The sequence below is a fragment of the Ornithodoros turicata genome, chromosome 10, assembly GCF_037126465.1.
Source record: "Ornithodoros turicata isolate Travis chromosome 10, ASM3712646v1, whole genome shotgun sequence".
NCBI classification, from domain to species: domain Eukaryota; kingdom Metazoa; phylum Arthropoda; class Arachnida; order Ixodida; family Argasidae; genus Ornithodoros; species Ornithodoros turicata.
The window spans coordinates 11257230-11279194 of NC_088210.1; the positions used below are offsets into that span (position 1 = coordinate 11257230).

Genomic DNA, 21965 nt, shown 5'->3' on the forward strand with positions numbered 1-21965 from the left:
TACTTGGAACCTGTAGACCTGGATCTGTACACAAAATGCGCAGCACGCTTTCCAGAAAATCAGCCTTGAGAAACATATGTGACCGTTTTTTGCGCTTGATTTGTACAGATTTCTCATTTAGTACGCGGTGGCGTTCAAACACTGGGTGATGCCCTGCGTGATACTGGGCGATACTGGGGGTGGTTCGTGTCCATGCCTGATGCGACCGCTGAAAGCTCGTTCTTGATTGGCTACCGCCCTTGAAAACACCATCACGATTGGCTGAATCTTAGTTGTTTCGTCACGTCGACGAGTAAGTAGACTTCCTCTATATCTAGGTGGTGTTGGCGGTGTACACATTTTTTTTTTTTTAGTTTCGTGTTAGCGCCGCGAAGCAACTGTGGTTATACGGCGTACAGACGTTGACAGATGGAGAGAGGACAGCAGGAAGGAGTGGGGAACAGAGGGGTTGGTATATGCTTCCTGCGACTTCCGACTTCAGGGAGAACTATCTGTGCCGGCATTCGTCTGGAAAGACTTCGGAAAACCTAAGGAAAACCTCAGACAGCACAGACGGTGGTAGGATTCAAACTCTGCACCTCCCAAGTCTTCAGCGCGACCTTGGTTACAACGAACGAGCAGACGCATTAACCCACTCTTGTCTCTGTCGCGATGTACGTTCTGAACAACACATATATAGGATGGGTCGAATGAACTTCCCGTTTTGCTTTCTCATCCGCCAAGGAAACGCGTCAGAGAAAACCCGCAACTTCCTTCCTTTCGTGCGTCGCGTCTGGGGGGGGAGCTCACGGACAAACACAACACCACAAAGAGAGCGCGATCTCGCAATCCCCCACTCCATCGCTGCGAGACGTCATACGAACACGTGACTGTGACGTCATCGCTTCCGTCATGGGCTCGCAGAATACCGCGCACCGCGCAGGAGAAAAACAGTTCTTCGGAGCCCAACAGCGTGGAGCGTTGTACTACGAAAAGGCTCTGCCTAGAATTTTGATTTCTCTGAACACGCTTCTGTGTGTACCGCTACCTCGTATGCCTGCGCGTGGAATTGAGAACCGTGTCGGGCATGGATACCTTCGTGTCGCGTCCGTCACGTGATCTTTTGTGCGCCGGGTGTGGTGAGCGACAGGAACAGCAGGATATTGCCACTCTGGATAATTGTGACACCGCTTATCATCCTGTATTGTGACAAGTACGTGCGCTTTGGAGTTGTTTCTACGGCTAGTGCTACTTCGTGCTGTGTGTTGCGTTGCGGTGCGGCGTGGCGTGCTTAATCCCAGCATTACCTTTGCGGGTATTCAATTAATCTGCCACTGATCATTCTTCCCGTGTTGCGCTCGATGCAAGTTGGGGGAGTGAGTCCTTATGCTGATAGGGAGTGACTTTTTCGGGTTAAACACGATTCCGCCCGGTTATTTCCCCCCCCCCCCTGAACTGACCTCCGACCAATTCGGGTTAAACCCGATTTCTCCCCGATTTCCAGTCACCATGAAATCCTGAAGTGACGTTTCCAGTGAAGACGAACAAAGGTCGCCACGTGTGACACATGATAAGAATGGGTCGCTTACGTGCCCAGCAATACACCCATGTGTGTCAACACTGTCTATGCCTTCGGGGATTACTGCTGGGACGTCACGATCCCGGAAAAAAGAAAAAGAGAGATTAGGAAATGACTTAATAGACAAGAGGAGAAACAAAAACACGAGATAACTCCCGAAGGCGCAATTATCGCCCAATTTCTCCCCAAATTACGGATTTAAAAATAGCGCCCGATTTTTACCCCCCTCCCCTCCCCGAATCTGAGAAAGCCATTTAACCCGAAAAATTCACTCCCTGCAGTTATACATGGCTCATTTGTCTACGTGTCGAGACATTTAATACAATTAGGCTTTCTCGACGGCCTGGTTTACACAATATACACCTGGAAGCACCAATGGGCAAAGTACGATGATAATAATAACAATTCGTGGCTTTAGGCGCGAGGCAACTGTGATCAAAAGTACAATGAAAAGTACTAAGTACTTGCAGTAATATGTACTTCGAGTGCAGTAAAAAGTCCTACAGGTGCTACATATTTTAAGTAAAGTATTCAGAAATGTACCTCGAGTTCTTTTGAAGTACACGCAAGTACAGCATGTTGTTTTTTTATGTCACGCCTTTTAGCTCTCATGGAGTCTAATATGCATGTACACAATTCCACATGTAAACCTCCCAGACAAAACCACGCACCTGTGCTATATGCATGAGCAAACAACGTCGAGGAACATGTAGAGGCGCGCCAATTTGTCGGCTCCGATCGGATTGCGAGCTGGCTATAATACGCCGAGCTGCAGTGTTGTTGTGAGCGTTTTGCGAACTCCACAACGTACACCTTCATTGCGGGCTGGCCAGCTGTCGTGGAGTGAGCTAAGAAAACTCACAGAAAGATACTTCAATTACTTCGACGGAAAGTACAGTAAAATGTACTTCATGTACTTCACTACAGTACAAAAAGTACTTCAAGTAAAGTAGAAAGTATTACAGATAAAATGGTTAAAAAGCAAGCGAGCTGGTGGCTAAGATCCATGACGAAAACCCGAGACTGGGAAAAAGACGAAAAACAGACAACACAACAATTTGAGACTTTGTGTTGTGTCGTCTGTTTTTCATCTTTTTCCCAGTCTCGGGTTTTCGTCATAGAAAGTATTATTCAGCAGAACTACTTGAAGTAAATTAAAAGTACTCGAAAATGTACTGTACGTACTACACTCTTAAAAATGAACTTCACCACGTAGCACGCTCCTAGCCAACCATCATCCCGAATGACAACTTACTCGCCCTAGATTTGCTGAAAACGGGAGGCGGAGCCTATTTTGTGCCCATGCACGGCACAGAGTAGGCTCCGCCTCCCGTTTTCAACAAATCACGGGCGAGAACGTTGTCATTCGGGATGATGGTTGGCTAGGAGCGTGCTACGTGGTGAAGTTCATTTTTTGAAGAGTGCGCTTAAGTACTTCAAGTCCTGCCCACCACTACACTCTTAGAAATGAACTTCACCGCATACCACGCTTCTAACCAACCATCATCTCGAATGATATCAGTATATGCCCTGATTTATTGAAAACGGGAGGCGTACACCTTTTTTGTGTGACAATTATGAACAGCATAAGTGTCACAAAAAAGGCCTACGCCTCCAGTTTTCAGCAAATCAGGGCAGATAACGATATCATTCGAGATGATGGTTGGCTAGGAGCGTGCTATGCGGTGAAGTTCATTTTTAAGAGTGTACCTGGAATGTCTGTAGGTTATACTACACTCTTAAAAATGAACTTCACCGCATAGCACGCTGCTAGCCAACCATCATCTCAAATGATATCGTTATCTGCCCTGATTTGTTAAAAACGGGGGGTGTACGCCTTTTTGTGACAATTATGAACAGCATAAGTGTCACAGAAAAGGCGTACGCCCCCCGTTTTCAACAAATCAGGGTAGATAACGATATCATTCGAGGTAATGGTTGGCTAGGAGCGTGCTATGTGGTGAAGTTCATTTCTAAGAGTGTATGTGTGCGTTAAGCGTCGTGTGCCAAATAGATTAGCAGAATGTGGAACCCGTCCGCCTCGAAGGGTGCTGCCGAAGTTCGTTTCCTTCCAAGGTCGGAAACGCTGCGCGACATTCATTAAATGACAAGACATAAACTGAAAGAAACACGAGCGCAACGACACCTCCATAGGACAGATAAGATTACCACGCACAATGACACATTGCGCGAGGGGACGTATATAAAGTGAGACCTCCCTATATATATACTGTGAACGTATTTTCATTCGCGAATCAGTCGCATTCAGTAATTTGAGAAGCAGTTCGCGAGTATTTAATTTCGCGATTCCAGCTGGCTGTTCCCGGTTATTCTCGCTGTTTCCTTTCGCGAGAGAAACGTCAAACTGCCGTTAGCGAGTACAGTTTTTCGCGTTCTTCTAGCGGTCGCGAAATTCGCGAAAATTAATACATCGCGAATAAAACTACGTTTACAGTATCGTACACTGGCGGTACAGCCAATAAAGAATTATCGGAGAATTCACAAAACTTCCTTGGAAAGAGGCCTGCAGGGTATCTCAGGGAGAGAAAAAGGGGGAACGGAATAAAAAGAGTCGCCAGTCATGCACTCTTAAAAATGAACTTCACCGCATAGCACGCTCGTAGCCAACCATCATCTCGAATGATATCGTTATCTGCCCTGATTTGTTGAAAACGGGAGGCGTACGCCTTTTTTGTGACACTTATGCTGTTCATAATTGTCACAAAAAAGGCGTACGCCTCCAGTTTTCAGAAAATCAGGGCAGATAACGATATCATTCCAGATGATGGTTGGCTAGGAGCGTGCTATGCGGTGAAGTTCATTTTTAAGAGTGTGGGCCTTTTCTGCACAAAAGAAGGCCAAGATTGAGAAAGCCTAGATCACATTTACGTGCGACTTGATAATGTAAACACCCTGTCCTACTTTCGACATAGGGACGTGTCCGACGTTAGGAATCCGTTCCTCATGTATTTTCAATAGGAGCCGGAGCAATCACATCTTGTCCAAGGCATAATATAGAGAATTCTGACTTGGAAGGTTTTGCTGTACCTGCTGACTCGAATTTCGCAATCTGCCGTCGTTATTCCGGATTTCCTTCGCGGTTTTAGTGCATTACAACGTGTTACATAGGTTGCCCTAATGCACGAATTGCGCTGAAAACAACGTAAATCAAGTCCTACGCTGTCTATCGACATATATGTACAAACAACGTTATCGTCCGCTTCGTTCGCCTCCGTGTTCATATCACGGACTCGAGGGGAGCGCAGCGTAACGAAGAAACGGGAACTGGTCCATATTCACACCAGTGTTGATTTACGTTGCGCAACTTATAGGGATACTTGCGTGCCAGCTACGAAGGTGTGCTGAAAAGTTATCGGCTCGACAGGGAAGAAGGTTGCCTATAAAATCCTAAACTTTGTTACAATAGGCCATTTGAAAAAGTTCCAGTATGGCGAGTTATTCCACGCTAGAGTCACTAAAAAGCTACGCTCAAGCTAGCGTAGCTTCTTTAGTGACTCTATTCCACGCAGCAGTGCCTGCCCTGGCAGGGCATGCCGGGAAATGTTGTGCAAAACGACAGCGATTTGCTATCGTCTCCGATCGTCGTCGTCGTCGTCGTCGTACTGCTGCATGCACCGTCGCTGTCGTTTTGCACAGCATTTCCCGGCATGCCCTCGCAGGGCGCGCGCTGCTCCCAGAAACTTTTGCAAATGGCCTATGGGACAGTGTTTTACATGAAAACGTCACGATCTTCGATTGATTTGCTCCTTTTCGGAATTTTAGTGACAGAAGTACAAGTATTTATTCATTTATTCGTTCCGGTCGTTAGTCATTAATTATTATTAGAGGGCAAGGCCTCGCTGTACGCGCCGGCAGTCGAATTTGCCTCCGCCGCTATTCATCTTCGGCGCTCCCGTAGCTCTCTCGATATCTCGGTGCTGGACTTCTGGTGTTTTTGTTTTCTTCTTTTCTTCTTCTTTTTTTTGTGTGTGTTTGTGTTCCTCTCCAGTTGCCATTTCTTCTGATTGACGTTTCCTTCGAGTCTGGTCATATTTCAGTTCCATATATATGCCGACAATCTGCACTGGAGCAGCTTTGCAAATGTAAAAAAAAAAAAAGAATTAGTTATTATCGCTGAAGCCGGTATCGCTTAAGGCCCGGGTAGAACCTCTCAAGCGCTCTCCAACGACACCTCGATCGGCGTCCTAGCTTCACGCGTTCGCGAGATAGACTGCCCGCAAGGTACGCGTACCCCCTATATTTCCGTCTCTCTCGCACGCACCCGCCACAATGACCAATGACCTCGTTAGCTAGTATATTACACGTATAAGCTATCTGGAGTTAGCCCGTTGCATGGTGGCTATCGGTTTATATACTCACCGAGCTATCGCGTCATGAAATTCGGCATAATTTCGTTGCATCGTAAATTTTAACCTAGCTACCAAACCGAACTTACAGACGCTTTCGCGTAAAAAATAAAAGATAAAAAGAACTACGACGGGGCAAGTACCGGCGTATACTGCGAATGTTCAATGCATTCCAATCGCAGTTCTGCATGCATGTTGCATGCATGCCGTATGCATGCAATGCATCCAAGTTCTCCAGAACCTGCATTGTCATGCCCGCTTGGTGAGCCGCGGTGCATTGCCGCGCAAAACGAGAACGCCTTTCCGTAGCTTCCCGCGCCGTTTTCTTTCAAAGCCTGCTTTACAGACCTACACTCTAAAACAGAACTTCACCGCATAGCACGCTGTGCGCCAACTACTGCCACGAATGATATCTTATCGCTCCTGATTCGAGGAGAGAGGAGGGTGTACGCCTTTTTTGTGGCAATTATCATATATCCAAATTGTCACAAAAAGGCGTACGCCCCCTTCTCTCCTCGAATCACAAGCGATAACCGCACCATTCGTGGCAGTGGTTGGCGCACAGCGTGCTGTGCGGTGAAGTTCCGTTTTTAGAGTGTAGAATTCCTCTTCTTCACGACGACTAGTCTCAAAGTAAGTCAGGCCGAGAACTTTGCAAGACGCCCTCGTAGATGTCTCCAGCGACCGATATCCAGCATTACCATTCTGAAAAAAGAAAAAAAAGGGGAATGATTTTTTTCACGGGACAACGCTGAGGAAGCCCAAGCCGTAGCAAGCCATCCCGTATGCGGTGTCAACGCCACCTCGATAGAGAATCCCTGCCTCCTCTCCCTTTTCCTCTACTTGGACATATAATGTCAGAATTGTTCTGCTACTCTGAATCGCTGTTCTGCGAATACAAGAACTCGCAAATGATTGCAGCTTACTTGGAACCTGTAGACCTGGATCTGTACACAGAATGCGCAACACGCCTTCCAGAAAATCAGCCTTGAGAAACATATGTGACCGTTTTGCGCCCGGTGATTAGCGTTTTTCCATTTAGTACGCGGGGGCGTTCAGACGCTGCTCGCAGAGGACGATGATTCATGTCCGTGCCTGCGACCGCCGAAAGCTCGTTCTTGACTGGCTACCGCCGTTGAAAACACCATCCTGATTGGCTGAGTCTTCGTTGTTACGTCACGTCGACGAGTAAGTAGACTGTTTCGAGTGGTGTTGGCGGTATACACATTTATACTTCCGGTACATGCTCACAGCTACACTCTTAAAAATGATGGTGGTGGTGGTGATGGCGATAGGGCTCTTAAAAATGAACTTCATCACATAGCACGCTCCTAGCCAACCATCATCCCGAATGACAACGTTCTCGTCCCTGATTTGTTGAAAACGGGAGGCGGAGCGTATTTTGTTATCATTATGCACGGCACAGAATAGGCTCCGCCTCCCGTTTTCAACAAATCTAGAGCGAGAACGTTGTCATTCGAGACGTTGGTTGGCTAGGAGCGTGCTTGTGATGAAGTTCATTTTTAAGAGTGTATGATTACTCTGGAGGAAGGGTCTTTGGAGGGTTCCTTATTGAAATTAGTTTTGCTTTACTCCAAGGCACATGGATGTTCATGTGGCTTGGAGCGATGGAGATAATTGGAGGAAGTGTCGATCTGCTGGCTAGATAAGCCTAGATAAGCCTGGTCTAGATAAGCCTACGACGGCAATGGTCATGGGCCCCTGAGGTGCGCTGTTTCAGCTGGTTCGCGTAGCAAATTTAGGCGATGGAGGAGGAGGAAATATCGGTTTATTTATAAACATTGGAGCTGGGCGATGGCTATTTCACGGCACACGCTTGTTTCAGGATTTCGAAAAAGGTATAGAATGGCTCTCAACGAGGGTTGTTTCTTATTCTGCTCTCTCGCGCTCTCTCACAAATTCCTCTAATCAAAGTGTTAATAGATTTCATTGACCTAATGAAAGTGCTAAGGGATTTTTAATCTTGTAGTTACATGCTCTCTTCGAGAGGATGACTGCATAACTCAACTGGAAAAACGATTGATAAAAAAAAGATACTTGACATCTATGCTGTATATATAAATGTATGCATCTGTATAATATGCATATACATAAATATGCACCTATATAAAAATCAGTAAAGGGAAAAAACAACGCCCTGCTTATGCGTGGTAATTGGGATACTGACGACCTTCATGCGAACGTATTCAATTAAAAATGGATAGAATTAGGCCCGTGAGGCGCTGCTCCAACTGCTCCTGGAAATATTTGCTATAGAGTTGGCATCTACGTAGCCTCCTAGTTTAGTCCGTGTGAAACGTTAGAGGGAGCCAGTCTGTGGGGCTTGTCTTCCGCTCCGATGCCAATACATTGGAAATATTTTCCTAATATTTGTTGGTGTTGCGATTTGGTTTCCAATTCGATGATAATTGTTACTTCATTTCTTTCCTCTCCGATTCACATCCATGTTTTGTGAGTTTGTGCGCGAGCGTCTCCAGGAATTTGTTGTTTCGTTATCGTTCCTTTGGTCGTTTTTTTTCCCAACAATTTTGGAACCCTGCGCTGGGAAGCCGCTTCTCGGATATGACGCTGAAATAAATCGAATGTTACCGTTTTTGTCAATTATACCACAAAGTCTGCAAAATATACCCTCTAGGAGGTATATGTTTATACCCTAAGGTGCAAATAATATACCTTCAGGGAGGTATAAAAAATATAGCCTTTATACCTCAAAAGGTATGCGGCCTGGGACAAGCCGCTTATACCCCCAAAAGGTATATTTTTTTCTAACAGTGTGCTTGGGTGTCCTTATTCTCGCGACGTCCGATGTCTCAATGTCCTTCTCGCCTAGAAGATGCGCCAGATACAGTGGCGTTACCGCTTGAGGCAAGTTGACTCTCCCCGCTGCAGTCACTGCGGTGCTGTATAGGAGATCTAGAGCACACTCTTCTCCATTGCCCACACTACCAACCTTCCCGAACAGTACTCTCCAGATCCCTCAACGAGCTAGACTCTCGCGCCCTCTCTCTCACACAAAAATAGCTTTGTCCCTGGCCACATCCAGCACACCAACGCTCTGCCTTCCTTTCTGGATACCATAGGACTTCGATGCTTACTGTGAAGGGGCTCATTATTTCATTCCCCGCATCACCCATGCACCAGCAATGGGGTAGAGTATCGCCCCTTGGCGATGGAACTCCCCAGTCATCATCTGGTAATAAAGTTGTTGTTGTTGTTTTCGCCCAGAAGAAGAACAGTCCATCTCTGTTCGAAATATCGGTGGACGTCGTGCTGAGACACTTCCCTTGTGTGTCACCTGCATCCGTGTGTTCAAGGCTGTTAGACCGTGTGGACGGTATCTGTCCAGGAGAATAATATACCATTACCACATTGGTCAATTTTAACTTTGTGTCAACAAAGGTATTTTCAAGGACTACCCGTGGAATAAGAGACATCGCACAACTGGTCCTGTGGATACTTATCCTCTCCTCGCAAGCAATACGACATTATACTATCTTGGAAAGACTCAGTGGGAGGGCTCCAAACAATTTTGTTTTAGATGAACTAAGCTACCACAGCACGCGGTGGTACTGCTCTAACTAAATGTGTGCGTTTAGTGTTGTGTACATCATATGATACATGGGCGCTTTCATTAAGCCAAACTAAGAAGGGGTAAGAAGGGGTAAGAAACTAAGGAGAGGGCAATAAACGCGGAGGGCCGCGGGACTCCTCTAGCCGTCGCTCCTGGCAATGCCACGCCTATATATTTGTCCTGTCACGTGATCCCCACTTGTTTCGGTTATGGCAGAGTCACTAAATAGGGGTACAGAGTATCGCATTCCTTTTCCGCGCCGGAGCCGCCGTTCGGTGTGCGCCATTGGGCCGATCGTGTCACGTGGTTTCTCCTTCCAAGAACGCGCCGTCCCTGTTGAGTCTCCTCCATCCAAAACCGGTTTCCTCGGTTGGGAGCTGGATCGACTGCGCGCTGTTCCCCCGCGGAGAAGGGGGAGGGTGGTGTTCCGTTGCTAGGCGACGCAGCCACGCCGGACACAAGATGGCGGTCTCTCTCGCCGGCGTGGCTCAGTGTCGCTACTCTGTTCCCTATTTAGTGCCTCTATAGGTTATGGCGGTCTGCGCGGAGCCTTCGATGTTTAGGAAACCTCGTCGTCAGCAAACCTCTGACCGTCAAACAGCCCATTTGCACAACGCGTGCTATGAAGGGTATTGGGGATATTTCAACATTTGCCGCGTAATAAATCACAGCGAAAGCTCAGCAGAACAGAAGAGAAGCGAGACAATGTTACGACGACGTACGTGCGTCTTCTAGCCATTTAGTGATCCATTGCTTCCACACTGAGATTATGTATTTTGTGATTAAAACGAGTATGATAACGTCTGTCTATAGCTCCAAAGCGTTATGAAGCTAGAAGCAAGTTATACGGCCGCTGCTCGTGTCCGTATTCAGGTAAGATACGCCGCGGGCACGGAGGACGCCATGTTTTTTTTACGTGTTGCCGTCACGTATATGGGACACGTGCGTGGGCAACTAGCCACAATGCCATGCGCCGGTCACAGCACGCCCGCCTGCATTGCGAGAGGCGCTTAGGGCATCTCCTCGGTTTCATTCCTCCAAGAGGCAAAACTAGCACATTCGTCGATCTAGTCAAACTGTGCACGCGACATCAAGGTTGATGTTTGATCAGCTTTCGCGAAGTTAGGAGAGCAATGCGACGAGGAGCAATGTACACTCTAAGAAAAGAAAAAAACTGAGTAATTTTACTCCTTTTCGGGACTAAATGCATTGCCACAAAAAATAGTCCCTTTAGGGAGTAAATGTACGGGAGTAAAGGAACGGAGTAGAGACTGCATTTCACGCTCTGTTCTAAGTATATCAGGTACATTATTCGTGTGCATGCATGAAAATACTTTGAAGCAAAGCCGTCAACCGGGATATTTCGAGTGGTATATAAAATCTTGCGACATAAGCACAGTTTGCGAAGAAAGAAGCTCTAACTGTTTCTTACTCTGTGTGGGTGTAAAATTCCCAAGTCGGCTGAGTTATACAGCCTTATACCATCACATTGACCAAGAGAACATATTTACGCAGACTGTTGCATTCGGAAGACCATTCCCGAAGTTCAGTGACAATTTGCATGTCCTGGGGAGTAAATGTCGCGGTTTTGGGACTAAAATGAGTAATAATTACAGTCTAGGGGACTATAGAAGCTGCAATTACTCCCCATTTTACTCATTTTTATATCTTCTTATAGTGTAGTGGTAGATCGTGGCCTTCCCGCGTCACAAAGCGACTTCACGGGCACTCATTCTCCTACAGGTTCCCTGAAGCAGTATAGAGGGGTTCTTTTATTGCTACCCGAAGGATGGGATAAGTCGCAATGATTGACATTAATTTGTAGTGTTACAAAAATAATGCTGCTCTCGCCCTAAAAAGGGGGCGCCAGACATCGTGGTTTTAGACCACGTCCGGGACGTCGCGCGCGCTGTCCCTCAGTCTATGATCTTTGTTTTGCGCAATAATTCACGAGCTCTGAAGGGACGAGACAAGCGTCGACGAAATTGACGAAAGACGAAATTGTTTATGAACGGTATACGATATGGCAATCGCTTTTCGCTGCACGTCGACAACTGGACAGCCCAGGCCAGAAAGCATGCCGCCGATTACAATCGCATTGCAGTTTATCTAATATTTTCGCCGAGAGCCAGTTCGCTGCTGGACCAGTAGCTTCTCGTGGTTGAAGTCACAGCGTAGACGCCCTGTTTACTGACTGTGTTCATTATTAGGGCATCTGTTTCGGCCATTTCTCAAGTTTACTCGGAAAGTGCCCAGAGTTTTCCTTTCCCTTTGTTTGTGAATGATGCTCCTCAAAGGGCACAAAGGAGCACATATGACATTCAAGTCGTCTGCTTGAGAGGAGAGAGCTAGTTGTTGAAACGCAGAGAGTAAGGTGGTACGCAAGCAAAAGTTGCCTCGCGCCTATGTCAAGGAACATCATGATTTCGTGATGTTCAGGTCGCAAAGCGATCGCGACGCAGATATGTCGTCGTCTGCGAGGACTGCCGGATAACAGGAAGCGCATATGCAAGGTATACCGGGTGTTTCAGTTAAATCCCCGGGCTAAATAATTCGCGAACGGGTGCACCAATCCACGAACTTTCTTTTTTACAAGTATCTGTCCGATACCACCTACAAGCTGCACACCGTGTGAATGAGTGGGAGGCGCTCATTATTAAAATAAAAATGCAAATGAGTTTCGCAAAAAAGCGTAACTTCTGAAGCAGGGCGCTGTCGGCATTAAAATGGGTACTACCCCTTTTGAGACCTTCAATGGACACCTTTTAGAGAAAAATCTGCCACCGAAGCGGGTCATTTGTTGCAGTAATTAATTGGTTTCGGTTTACGTATTTTTGTCGCGGCTGGTCGCGGCGCAGCGCAAAAGGACGCTCTTTCACTCCCTTATCCATCAATAAATTACGTCCTTACATTAATGAATTACACCAATGAATTACACCAATGAAATACGCCCTTTTGCGCTTCGCCGCGACCAGCCGCGACAAAAATACGTAAACCGAAACCAATTAATTACTGCAACAAATGACCCGCTTCGGTGGCAGATTTTTCTCTAAAAGGTGTCCACTGAAGGTCCCAAAAGGGGTAGTACCCATTTTAATGCCGACAGCGCCCTGCTTTAGAAGATACGCTTTTTGACGAAACTCATTTGCATTTTTATTTTAATAATGAGCGCCTCCCACTCATTCACACGGTGTGCAGCTTGTAGGTGGTATCGGACAGATACTTGTAAAAAAGAAAGTTCGTGGATTGGTGCACCCGTTCGCGAATTATTTAGCCCGGGGATTTAACTGAAACACCCGGTATATCTTCTAATTATTTTTCATGATTTCGTTTTGCAGCTGTCGCTTTTTCTCTGAATTTCAGAAAGCGTTTCTGCAAGGCATATTCTACGTAATTGTTTATAAGAATTTCGTTATACAGCCGTCGCTTTTTCTCCGAATTGCAGTGAGCGCTTCTGCAAGGCGTCTTCGAATTGTTTTTGCGAATTGCGTGTTACAGCCGTGGACTTTTTCTACGAATTCCAGATAATAACACGGATGTAAGAAAAAGATAACTAAACAAATAAACGACGAAGAACTGCAACTTCTTGGGAAATGTTAACCTCCCCAATACGCTTTTTGAATATGCCCATAAATAAACTCCGAAAACCCGGATACCTATAATTACAATACACGTCGAAGACGGTTCCTGGTAGTATACACACACGAAGCACAGTTCTGGAAGTTTTTGACTGCTCATATCAAGGTGCTTCACCAAAATACATTCTGTCAATACTGCTGACGACTCTTGTTTAATCGCCCGTCTAGCGATCGATCGAAAAGGCCACCAAGGGAAAGATTATCATCATGCGCGGACATCGGTTGTCCGCTCTACGGATTATACTCTGAGCCCTTCGCCACTCCGGTGTACACTGGAAGTGCTACCCGCAGACCAACTTTTCACTTCGCTAAAACGTGCTCTTCACTTGTACATATCCTACCTAAAGTGAATGGGTGTCTGCACTCTACCACACATACAAGTGCAAGAGGAGTTGTAATCGCCTCAAAGCTCAATGGAGATTATATTTCGATAACTAACATGTGTTCTCGGTTCTTGCCATCAGCAAATCAAGTTGAAACGGGCTCCTTCGGTGTTTTTTTTTTTTCGATTTTCTTTCGATCACTAGAAAATTCTGAGGTACAGGACATAGGCACGCTGAACACAGTGATCGGTATAAAGGCAATTAGGTCACTTCAGTCGGCATCAAAATTTAACATAGTACACGTATCAGTACCAGTGGCGGCGGCGTCAGCTCCTCAGCGAACCATCGGCCAGCATTGTAACCTAGACTCCAGGCTCGCCTTGTATCCGGGCCCGTGGCCTCTGCATTGAGGTGTTCGCGCCCGCTGGACATTTACCTTCCGTTGTACTGGTCGTCCACATAGCCAACGTGGTAATCCTCCCATATTCGAGCATCGAACTCCAAGGGGCGATGAACTCCATCTGTAATAACATTCTAACACACCGCTTCAGAAGATCGTGTGTAACAACTGTCAAGCGGGAAAGATATTGTCCTGTAAATGATCTCGTCAGAATCAGCGGTTAAAGGGAGCCAGCCAATATGGCTGGTCTTCCACGATGATGCCAATACATATATATCAGCGGTCACTGGTCTTCCGCCTCGATGTCAATACACACAGAATCAGCGGCTTGCTCTGGTCTCCCTTCAAAATCCGCGTAAGCGGTTTTCTCAAGCGGTGGAGGGAGGCAAATGGGAGCCGGTCCCTCATATACCGGAGAGGGGCTCCTTGATAACGCGGTCCGGCCCCGGGTGGGCCGTGTCTCGGAATGAGCGGCCCGTACAAACGGTCGTCGGGGCAGCATCGCTTGCGGTTTTGTTTCCGGGAAGATTTTTCCTAAAATCAGCGGCAGGATGGAGGCAAATGGGAGCCGGTCCCTCATATATACTCGAGAGGGCCCTTTGATAACAGGGTCCGCCCCCAGGTGGGCCGTGTCTTTGAATGCGCAGCCGATAAAAAGGTCGTCGGGGCAATATCACTTCCGGTGCTGTTCCGGAAAGATTATTCTTAGATCAGCGGCAACCGAAAGCAGACCTGAGCAGCAGGATGATTGTTCTCTTGTCTGTGTATTCCAGCCACAGAACAGTTACTTTGCTTCATATTCAGCAGCAGCCCAGACGTGCTGTACCTTGGAGACAAGGACAGGAAAACGGTTGTCAATGAGCCTGTTCAAGCACAACACCTGAAAGCAGGGAGATTATGTCCATTGCACCATTCCATGGGTGCCTTGCCAAGGACACACAAACTATGCTTCTCAATGTGCCCAACAGGGTTAGCATTCACCAACCTACTACTACTTCGGGTGTCCCGCGAAACTTGAAAGAAGGTCTCAAAAGCACTGGTAAATGCCGTATGCGCGAATCAAACCGACTCCGTGTTGTTTGAAGTCGACCGCTTATGGACTGCATGGTACTTGTTCCATTGCCGTAATTATTTCACCAATTGAGAATAATTGTGGAATTTCGAAAAATACCAGTTGTATAGAGACCGAGTGTCCACGTGAAGTTGCAGGGGGCATTCAGAAAGTTTGCAGTGTCCCGTGAATCTTCGCAGATTCTTATATGAGACCCCGTGGTTCCGAAAATAGTACCACGTAACTAATCTCCCCGTGCCTGGACTATAGCGCTGTCACGTGTATATACTTTGAACGAATCAAGTCCGGTCCTTCATTCCAATTCCACGAGACCGTACAGCTGAGCCAGAAGCGGACTTCGTTCAGAGTGCTCATGACAGCCGCACAATGCAGGCGCACAGGCGCATAAATTCTATACGTGGGTTGGGTCCGCGAACTGCGATACATCGTGACGAAGCCATATTTGACCTGTTTAGCGAGAGTGGGCGACCGCCAGCTGCGCAATTACAAGCAACTGTGAGCCTCCTGTGACTATTTTCGTACGAGTTTGCCACAGAGCGTTCCATATGTTTAGTAGCAGTTTTTGGAAGTGTAATGTAATCCCGTCATATCCCTACCGGCGGCGGAGGGCATTTATTAGAGCTGGCGTTCCGCGTTTTTGGCGTTTATGATTGGACGAATCTGGCGCGCGCTTTTCGATGTGAAACCTTGTTGTTGTTGTTTTTTTGTTTTTTGTTTAGAAATTGTTGTTTCTCGGTTCATGTTACGGAATCTAGTTCGATTTTCCGTTGGCGGTCGGCGAATTTGAATCTTGCCACCTACAGGGTTATTCTAGCAAACGTTACACATTTTGACCGCACTGTAAAAATAGAGGACTAGATTTGGCCCATCCCAAACTTTGCAGACTGATAGCCATTTGTCTGAAGTTTCATTCGAATTTTTTGTAAGCACTACGGTCATGTCGGAAAAAAAATTAAAAATAAAGCAAAATCTCGCCCCATGCATTTTCAATGGCCTATCCCACACAAACACCGCCATTTTTTTTCTTGTGTCTGCTTCACGTTCACATCACTTCACACAGGTAGCGCTGCCTACAACAATGTGACATGCTGATTCTGACGTTATGCACCAATCCTCTTGTTCCAGTGTTGTTCTGTATGCTGATGCCACCTGTGTGTGGTGAAATGAAAGTGAAGCGCAAACAGCAGAAAATGGCGACTTTTGAGTGAGATAGGCCATAGAAAATGCACAGAGTGAGATTTTGCTTGTTTTTTAATTTTTCTTTGACGGGACCATAATGCTCACAAAAAATTCCAACAAAACTTCAGACCAATGGCTACCAGTCTGCAAAGTTTGGTGTTGGACAAACCCCGTCTTCTATTTTTAAGATGCGATCAAAATGTGTAACGTTTGCTAGACTAACCCTGTACAACAACACCAGCTCCCTGCACATGATTGACCTCCTTCGGGCGGGGCCCGTTGATTACTGAGACAGTTTTGTGTTGTGTTTCCCTTTGTATTGCGCCATCCCTCCCGCCCTTTTGGGTTGGGTTGTATGTGAGATGATTGTTCGCGGAGTGTCACCGGAAACTAGTGCTGTAATGTAGATAGTGTACATATCTATTGTTCTACACCGCATCGTGTATACACCATTGACGCATTAAAATCAGTTTAAAAATAAAATAAAAGAAGGAAAAACACCAGCTCCCGTGGCTCAGTGGTTAGCGTGCTGGCCATGTCACGTCGAGACTGGGAGGTACCCGGGTTCGAATCCCGGTGCCGAATTTTCCTGGGTTTTCCTCAGACGCTTTCAGACATATATCGGCACAGTTCCCTTAGAAGTCGGCCCAGGACGCACATTACCCCAAGGGGGTCAGTCGTGACGTTGCCCACTTCTGTGAGGCCGACAAAAGCGAGACCTTTCGCAAGCGTCACCACCACCTGTACCTTGCAACAGACAATGGCGATTGTTTTCTACGATAAGCTTTCTGCGGACGTCCGATTAGCACTCGGCATATCTTGTAGAAAACACACGTAATCTCTTTCACGTCCTTGAGGGTTTGATGATTTGGGTCGAGAGTTCTGTGTTCTGTGTGTATCCGGCATAGTGAGAACAGGCAAAAGAGTCCCAACTGGGACTCCCACAGATGACACATCAGGTTCATGGTACAACCTACAGTATAGACCGTATGCAAAACCTATGCGCCATTTCGTAGCGCTCCCGCGGGAACCTACCGGCATTCCGCCATGTCTGAGGCGTCCTCCCAGGCCCGAGGAATGCGAACGACTGTCGTACAACAGTTCTCTCGCGTGTCATGCTTCTCACATATGCTGGTTGACTATCTGATTTGTGTTATGAGACGTGGGTTTCAAAGGGGAATGTAAACCAGGTAAGAGGGCCTCGGATGGCTGTATTCCTTATTGCACTGAAAGCATTGAGCGCTGTGACATAGGTTAGGCAAGAAAATTACTTTAACATAGTGCAACGATGCTTTGTTGTCCCATCGCAAGAGAAATTTATACAGTTTAGTAGAGCCCATTTGAGAAGTTGTGAATGCACTTTATACAGTAGAAACATTTGGTACAAAATAAAAGCTTAGTACGATTGTAGTTGTTGCTATGAAATCCGCTGTGATACTCACCGTCACGCACCGGTATAAAATGTGGTCTTCCTCAGCTCGGTGAATCTAAATTTTTGATATTTGATTGAGCATCTCCCACATAATTGTCACGTTTGGTTGCACTGCATTACACGTGACTGTTTACCAGACAGATAGTCCTCCTTAGATGGGCCCCTCAGACGGTGCACTCTGACTGTTTCAATCATTTAGTGCGAGGACACTTCATGCTCGCCTTACAGTCACCTTCAACAGCTTCCCTGAGACAGATATGACTGCTAGCCATCAAGAGAAAAAATGAAGTTCAATGCTGACACAGCAAAGGTGTGTTCATGGCACTTCAAAAAGAGACTGATTTTGACGCCAACATGCGAAATCGAAGACTTGCATCTATGAATTTGCTGTGTCATCAGACTTCACATTCAAGAAGAAGAAGCCAGAGAGAAAACTACCAAGTGAACAAGTAGTGATGCAAAACTATCGATCAGTCACCGATAGTGTCCAGAAACATAGATAGTCCTAGGATAATTGACCATCTATACTTGCCGCAATCGTACTAAAGTTTTATTTTGTACCAAATGTTTATGCCGTATACGGTGCACTAACTAGTTCTTAAATGAACTGTACTGAACTGTCTAAATATGTCATAGGATGGCATTAAAGAGCAGGTTTGCACTAGGTTAACGTAAGTCTCTCTCCCAAAATCGAAATGACAGCGTTCCAATGCAACAAGGAATCTAGAAGCACTCTTATACCTTGCTTGCATTCCCTTTTGAACCCCTCGTTTCACTATGTCAATAACATAGTGAAACAGCACATGCGTGAAGCAAGACGCGTGAGGCAAGACGCGCGATAGAACAGCTGGCCGTGAGTCGTGTGTATGACTCGTGTCGGGGAGAGAGCCTCAGACATGGCGGAATTCCGGAGGTTTCCGAGCGCGCTAGAGAGAGGGCGCGGCGTTTCGCATATCGTCTATTACGGAAGGATAGTCCACACGAATGGGGAGAGGACAGTGGACCCGAAAATACACTACACGTGTTGCGGAAAAAAAAAAAATCCTAGAGATAAAACGGCTCTCTTTGAATTTGCAGAGGGCAGTTGTCTTCTCGAACAATGTGGGTTCTTTGGCCTCAAAGTAATCGATTACTTGGTAATTATTAATTGATTACTGATAAATTGTAATTGAATTATTCAAAAATTACTTGGCCAGAAAAGTAGTCGATTACGTTACAAATTACCTAAAAATTACATTGATTACTAGTAACGCAATTACCCGTTACGTACAAGTCTGCCTAATGAAGATTGTGTCCATCCCACAGCACTGAACCAATTTCACAAGTGCCCGCGAGGCAGCATCCTTCGTGTTCGGTGCCCAAAGTCCCAACACCTTCACTATATCGAAGACCCTGCTGTCTAGTCGAGCAAATGTAGCTTTCAGTGTAGCTCTTTGAGAGGCATTAGTGCAGTGCATTATGACATGCTCACTATCCGCAACCGTTGCTCAAACCGAACAATTGGATGAGTCGGCTCTTCCAACCTGATGAAGAAAATGACGGCCATAAGGCACATTCAAGCGACACCGGTGTAAAAACGTCTGAACAGAGCGCTGTAACGTAGACGGAACACAGAACTTCAGCCCAGGACCATGTAGCAGCGACGAATCACTCTGCAATTGTACCCATCGCTGTCTGCAGAGTGACAATGATCTTAAGATGTAAAATCTGACTTTGAGTATATCACAGAATGTACTGTTGAAGCTGGGTGTGCTATGTCCACAGCTCGATTCCCTCCTATATACCCATATGTCCAGGAATCCACTGCAGAGTTAGTTTGTGGCTGGCGACTCTACATTTGCTGTCTTCATCGTGTTTGTTGTATGTTGTCTGTTTATTGTTTATCGTGTTGTTGTTTGGTATGGTCTTGATGTATCATAATCCGACAGCCCGTGCAGGGGCAGTCGAGTTCCGGACGCCGATTGATTAAGTCGCACATGAGGCGTCTTTTCTGTGGCTCTGGATGGGTTCCGCTGAGTGTGTATGTCGTGACAGTGAATAAAGCAGTTCTTCAGTTTTAAAATGCGACGCTTCGCTCCACCTGAACGACAATACGTATTTGCTAATCTTTGCTCACAATAGAGCATTTCTTACGCCAGCGATACAAGGACAACACGTCCAACGTGAACATCTGCACCCGTATCAGCTCGGGAAACCCCACAGCCGCTAGGCATTTATTAGTGAAGATACGTTACCGATCGGGATTACTGATCGATTGGTTATTGATATTGACTTTTCTGCGTGGATAAGTTCTGTGGGATTATGCATCCCGAATCCCACTAGGATTCAACCCCCTAACTGTCCGTTCACCAACTTCGATCACGGAAAAATACCCGCACAGCAACCAAAACGAAAGACCACCAAGACACCAAGTCCGAGCCGGAACTTGGGGTGACCTCTGTCAACGCCACCTAGATACAAAAGGCCTGCTCATTGCCTCCTCTCCCTCCTTCGCTACGTGGACATTAAGGGCAACCTCCATGGAGCGAATGTACAGCGAAAAAGCTGCGAACTTCGCTCAGCGTCGGGCGCCCTGCGCGAGGCGTCAAAATGTAAGCGTCCGCCGCCGATCTGCCAATGCCAGATATTTTCCCCCAGCGTCCGCGATTCCGGAAGCGTCAACTGCAGATGAACCAATCAAAGTGCTCTTCCGCTACGAATCTACGCCAGATCGCCTGCACGTGGTCGTCTGCTCTTGTGAATCATCGTCGTCGTCCTCTTCTTGCAACTGGATGCTGTCGTCTGCTCGCTGTTTCGCCAACTGCATCGTTAAAACGTGAGGCATTCTCTGCCAAGAAACATGTTTTCTTTTCGCAGTAGTGAATATGCTTTTCGGTACGTTACTGGGCGCATCTTTTCAGACAGATGCTGGATTTAGTTGCAAAATTAGTGACATTAAATGCACTTTTTCGAGCCATTGATTTCACTAAGCTTTCACCTTATACCCTGGCAACAGTGATATCACAGCATGACTTCCCGACGCCGTCCGCTGGTTTTTCGCTCCATGGAGCTGGTGCCGGCGAACAACTGGCGGCGGAACGCGCGTGGCAGTCTGCCGCGCGAACTTCGTTGCAAAAATTCGCTCCATGGAGGTTGCCCTTTAGGAGTCAGAATTCGTCTGCTACCGCGATTCACCCTTCTGCGAATTCAAGAACCCGCAAATGATGCCAGCTCACCTGGAACCTGCAGACCTGGAACCTGCAGGCGATTTGGAGTAAATACGAGGGAAATGCGTTATACTGAACTTCTGTGGGTATCCAGTTCCGGTCTAACATGACTTCCGGTCGTCTACCTCTGGTCTATACATGCCCTTCTGTACCCCATCCGGTTTGTTGCCAAGACGACATCCGGTTTCGCAGCAAACACGGTCTGCGCCAACCGCTATGTCGACTGATACTGTTATCGCTGCTGATTTGAGGAGAGAGAGGGCCGTATACACCTTCTTATGGCAACTCAAATTGCCACAAAGAGGCGTACGCCTTCCCACTTTCAACACATAAGGAAAATGAAAGATATCATTCTGCATGGTGGCTGGTTCCGAGCGGCCTTAGTCGCGGAAGTCTTCGAGGCGCCGAAACTTGTGACGCCGTCTTGTTTGTGTTTACCCGAGAATGTCATTTATACTCAACTTCGGGTTAACACTTTCAATTTCTATATGTAAGTCCTTTAATTTAATTGGCCTTTAATTAGCCTCAATTACACTCTTAAAAATGAACTTTACCGCATAGCACGCTCCTAGCCAACCATAATCTCGAATGCTATCGCTATCTGCCCTGATTTGTTGAAAACGGGAGGCGTACGCCTTTTTTGTGACACTTATTCATAATTGTCACTAAAAAGGCGTACGCATCCCTCATTATCTTTAAACTCAGCTTTCTTGCTTTGATTATCTTTAATGAACTTTAAGTACGCTTACCTCTTACTTTTGGTTACCTCCAACTACTTCAATTCATTATATCATTTACCTCCATTGACACTTATACATCTGCCTCAGTGAGGCTTCTCCATCTCTCTCTCTCTCTTACAAACACACACACATACGTACGTACGTACGAACATACATACATAACAACTTAATTACGGCATAATGACTGGGCAGTTTCATCCCCACATCTGGCACCGGCTGGGCCATATGGGCCGGCTGGGTGAGTGTGAAAATGGACCAGAAAAAAGGTCAATGGACCTTTTTCTGGTCCATTTTCAGGTCCACGCGACGGAAACCAGAAAAAGCCGCGGGACAAACCAACCCCAACGGAACAAACGGAGTAAACTGGAACAGAACCCAGAACCAAAAACCGCTTGGAACCCATTTTTTTTTTCATGAACGGTAACCGGTACGTAACCGGAATTCACCATCGGCAGTTA

At 46.6% G+C, this 21965-nt stretch overlaps 1 protein-coding gene across 3 annotated transcripts in view; it reads left to right on the forward strand.

Annotated features, from left to right (window-relative positions):
- The first annotated feature begins 945 nt into the window (after positions 1–945).
- The window catches only part of LOC135370301 (uncharacterized), a 181730-nt gene continuing 160710 nt past the window's right edge, over positions 946–21965 (forward strand). For all 3 annotated transcript variants that reach the window (XM_064604016.1, XM_064604015.1, XM_064604020.1), the window contains exon 1: positions 946–1192. The gene's annotated coding sequence lies outside the window, so the exon portion shown is untranslated. The remainder of the gene's footprint in view (positions 1193–21965) is intronic.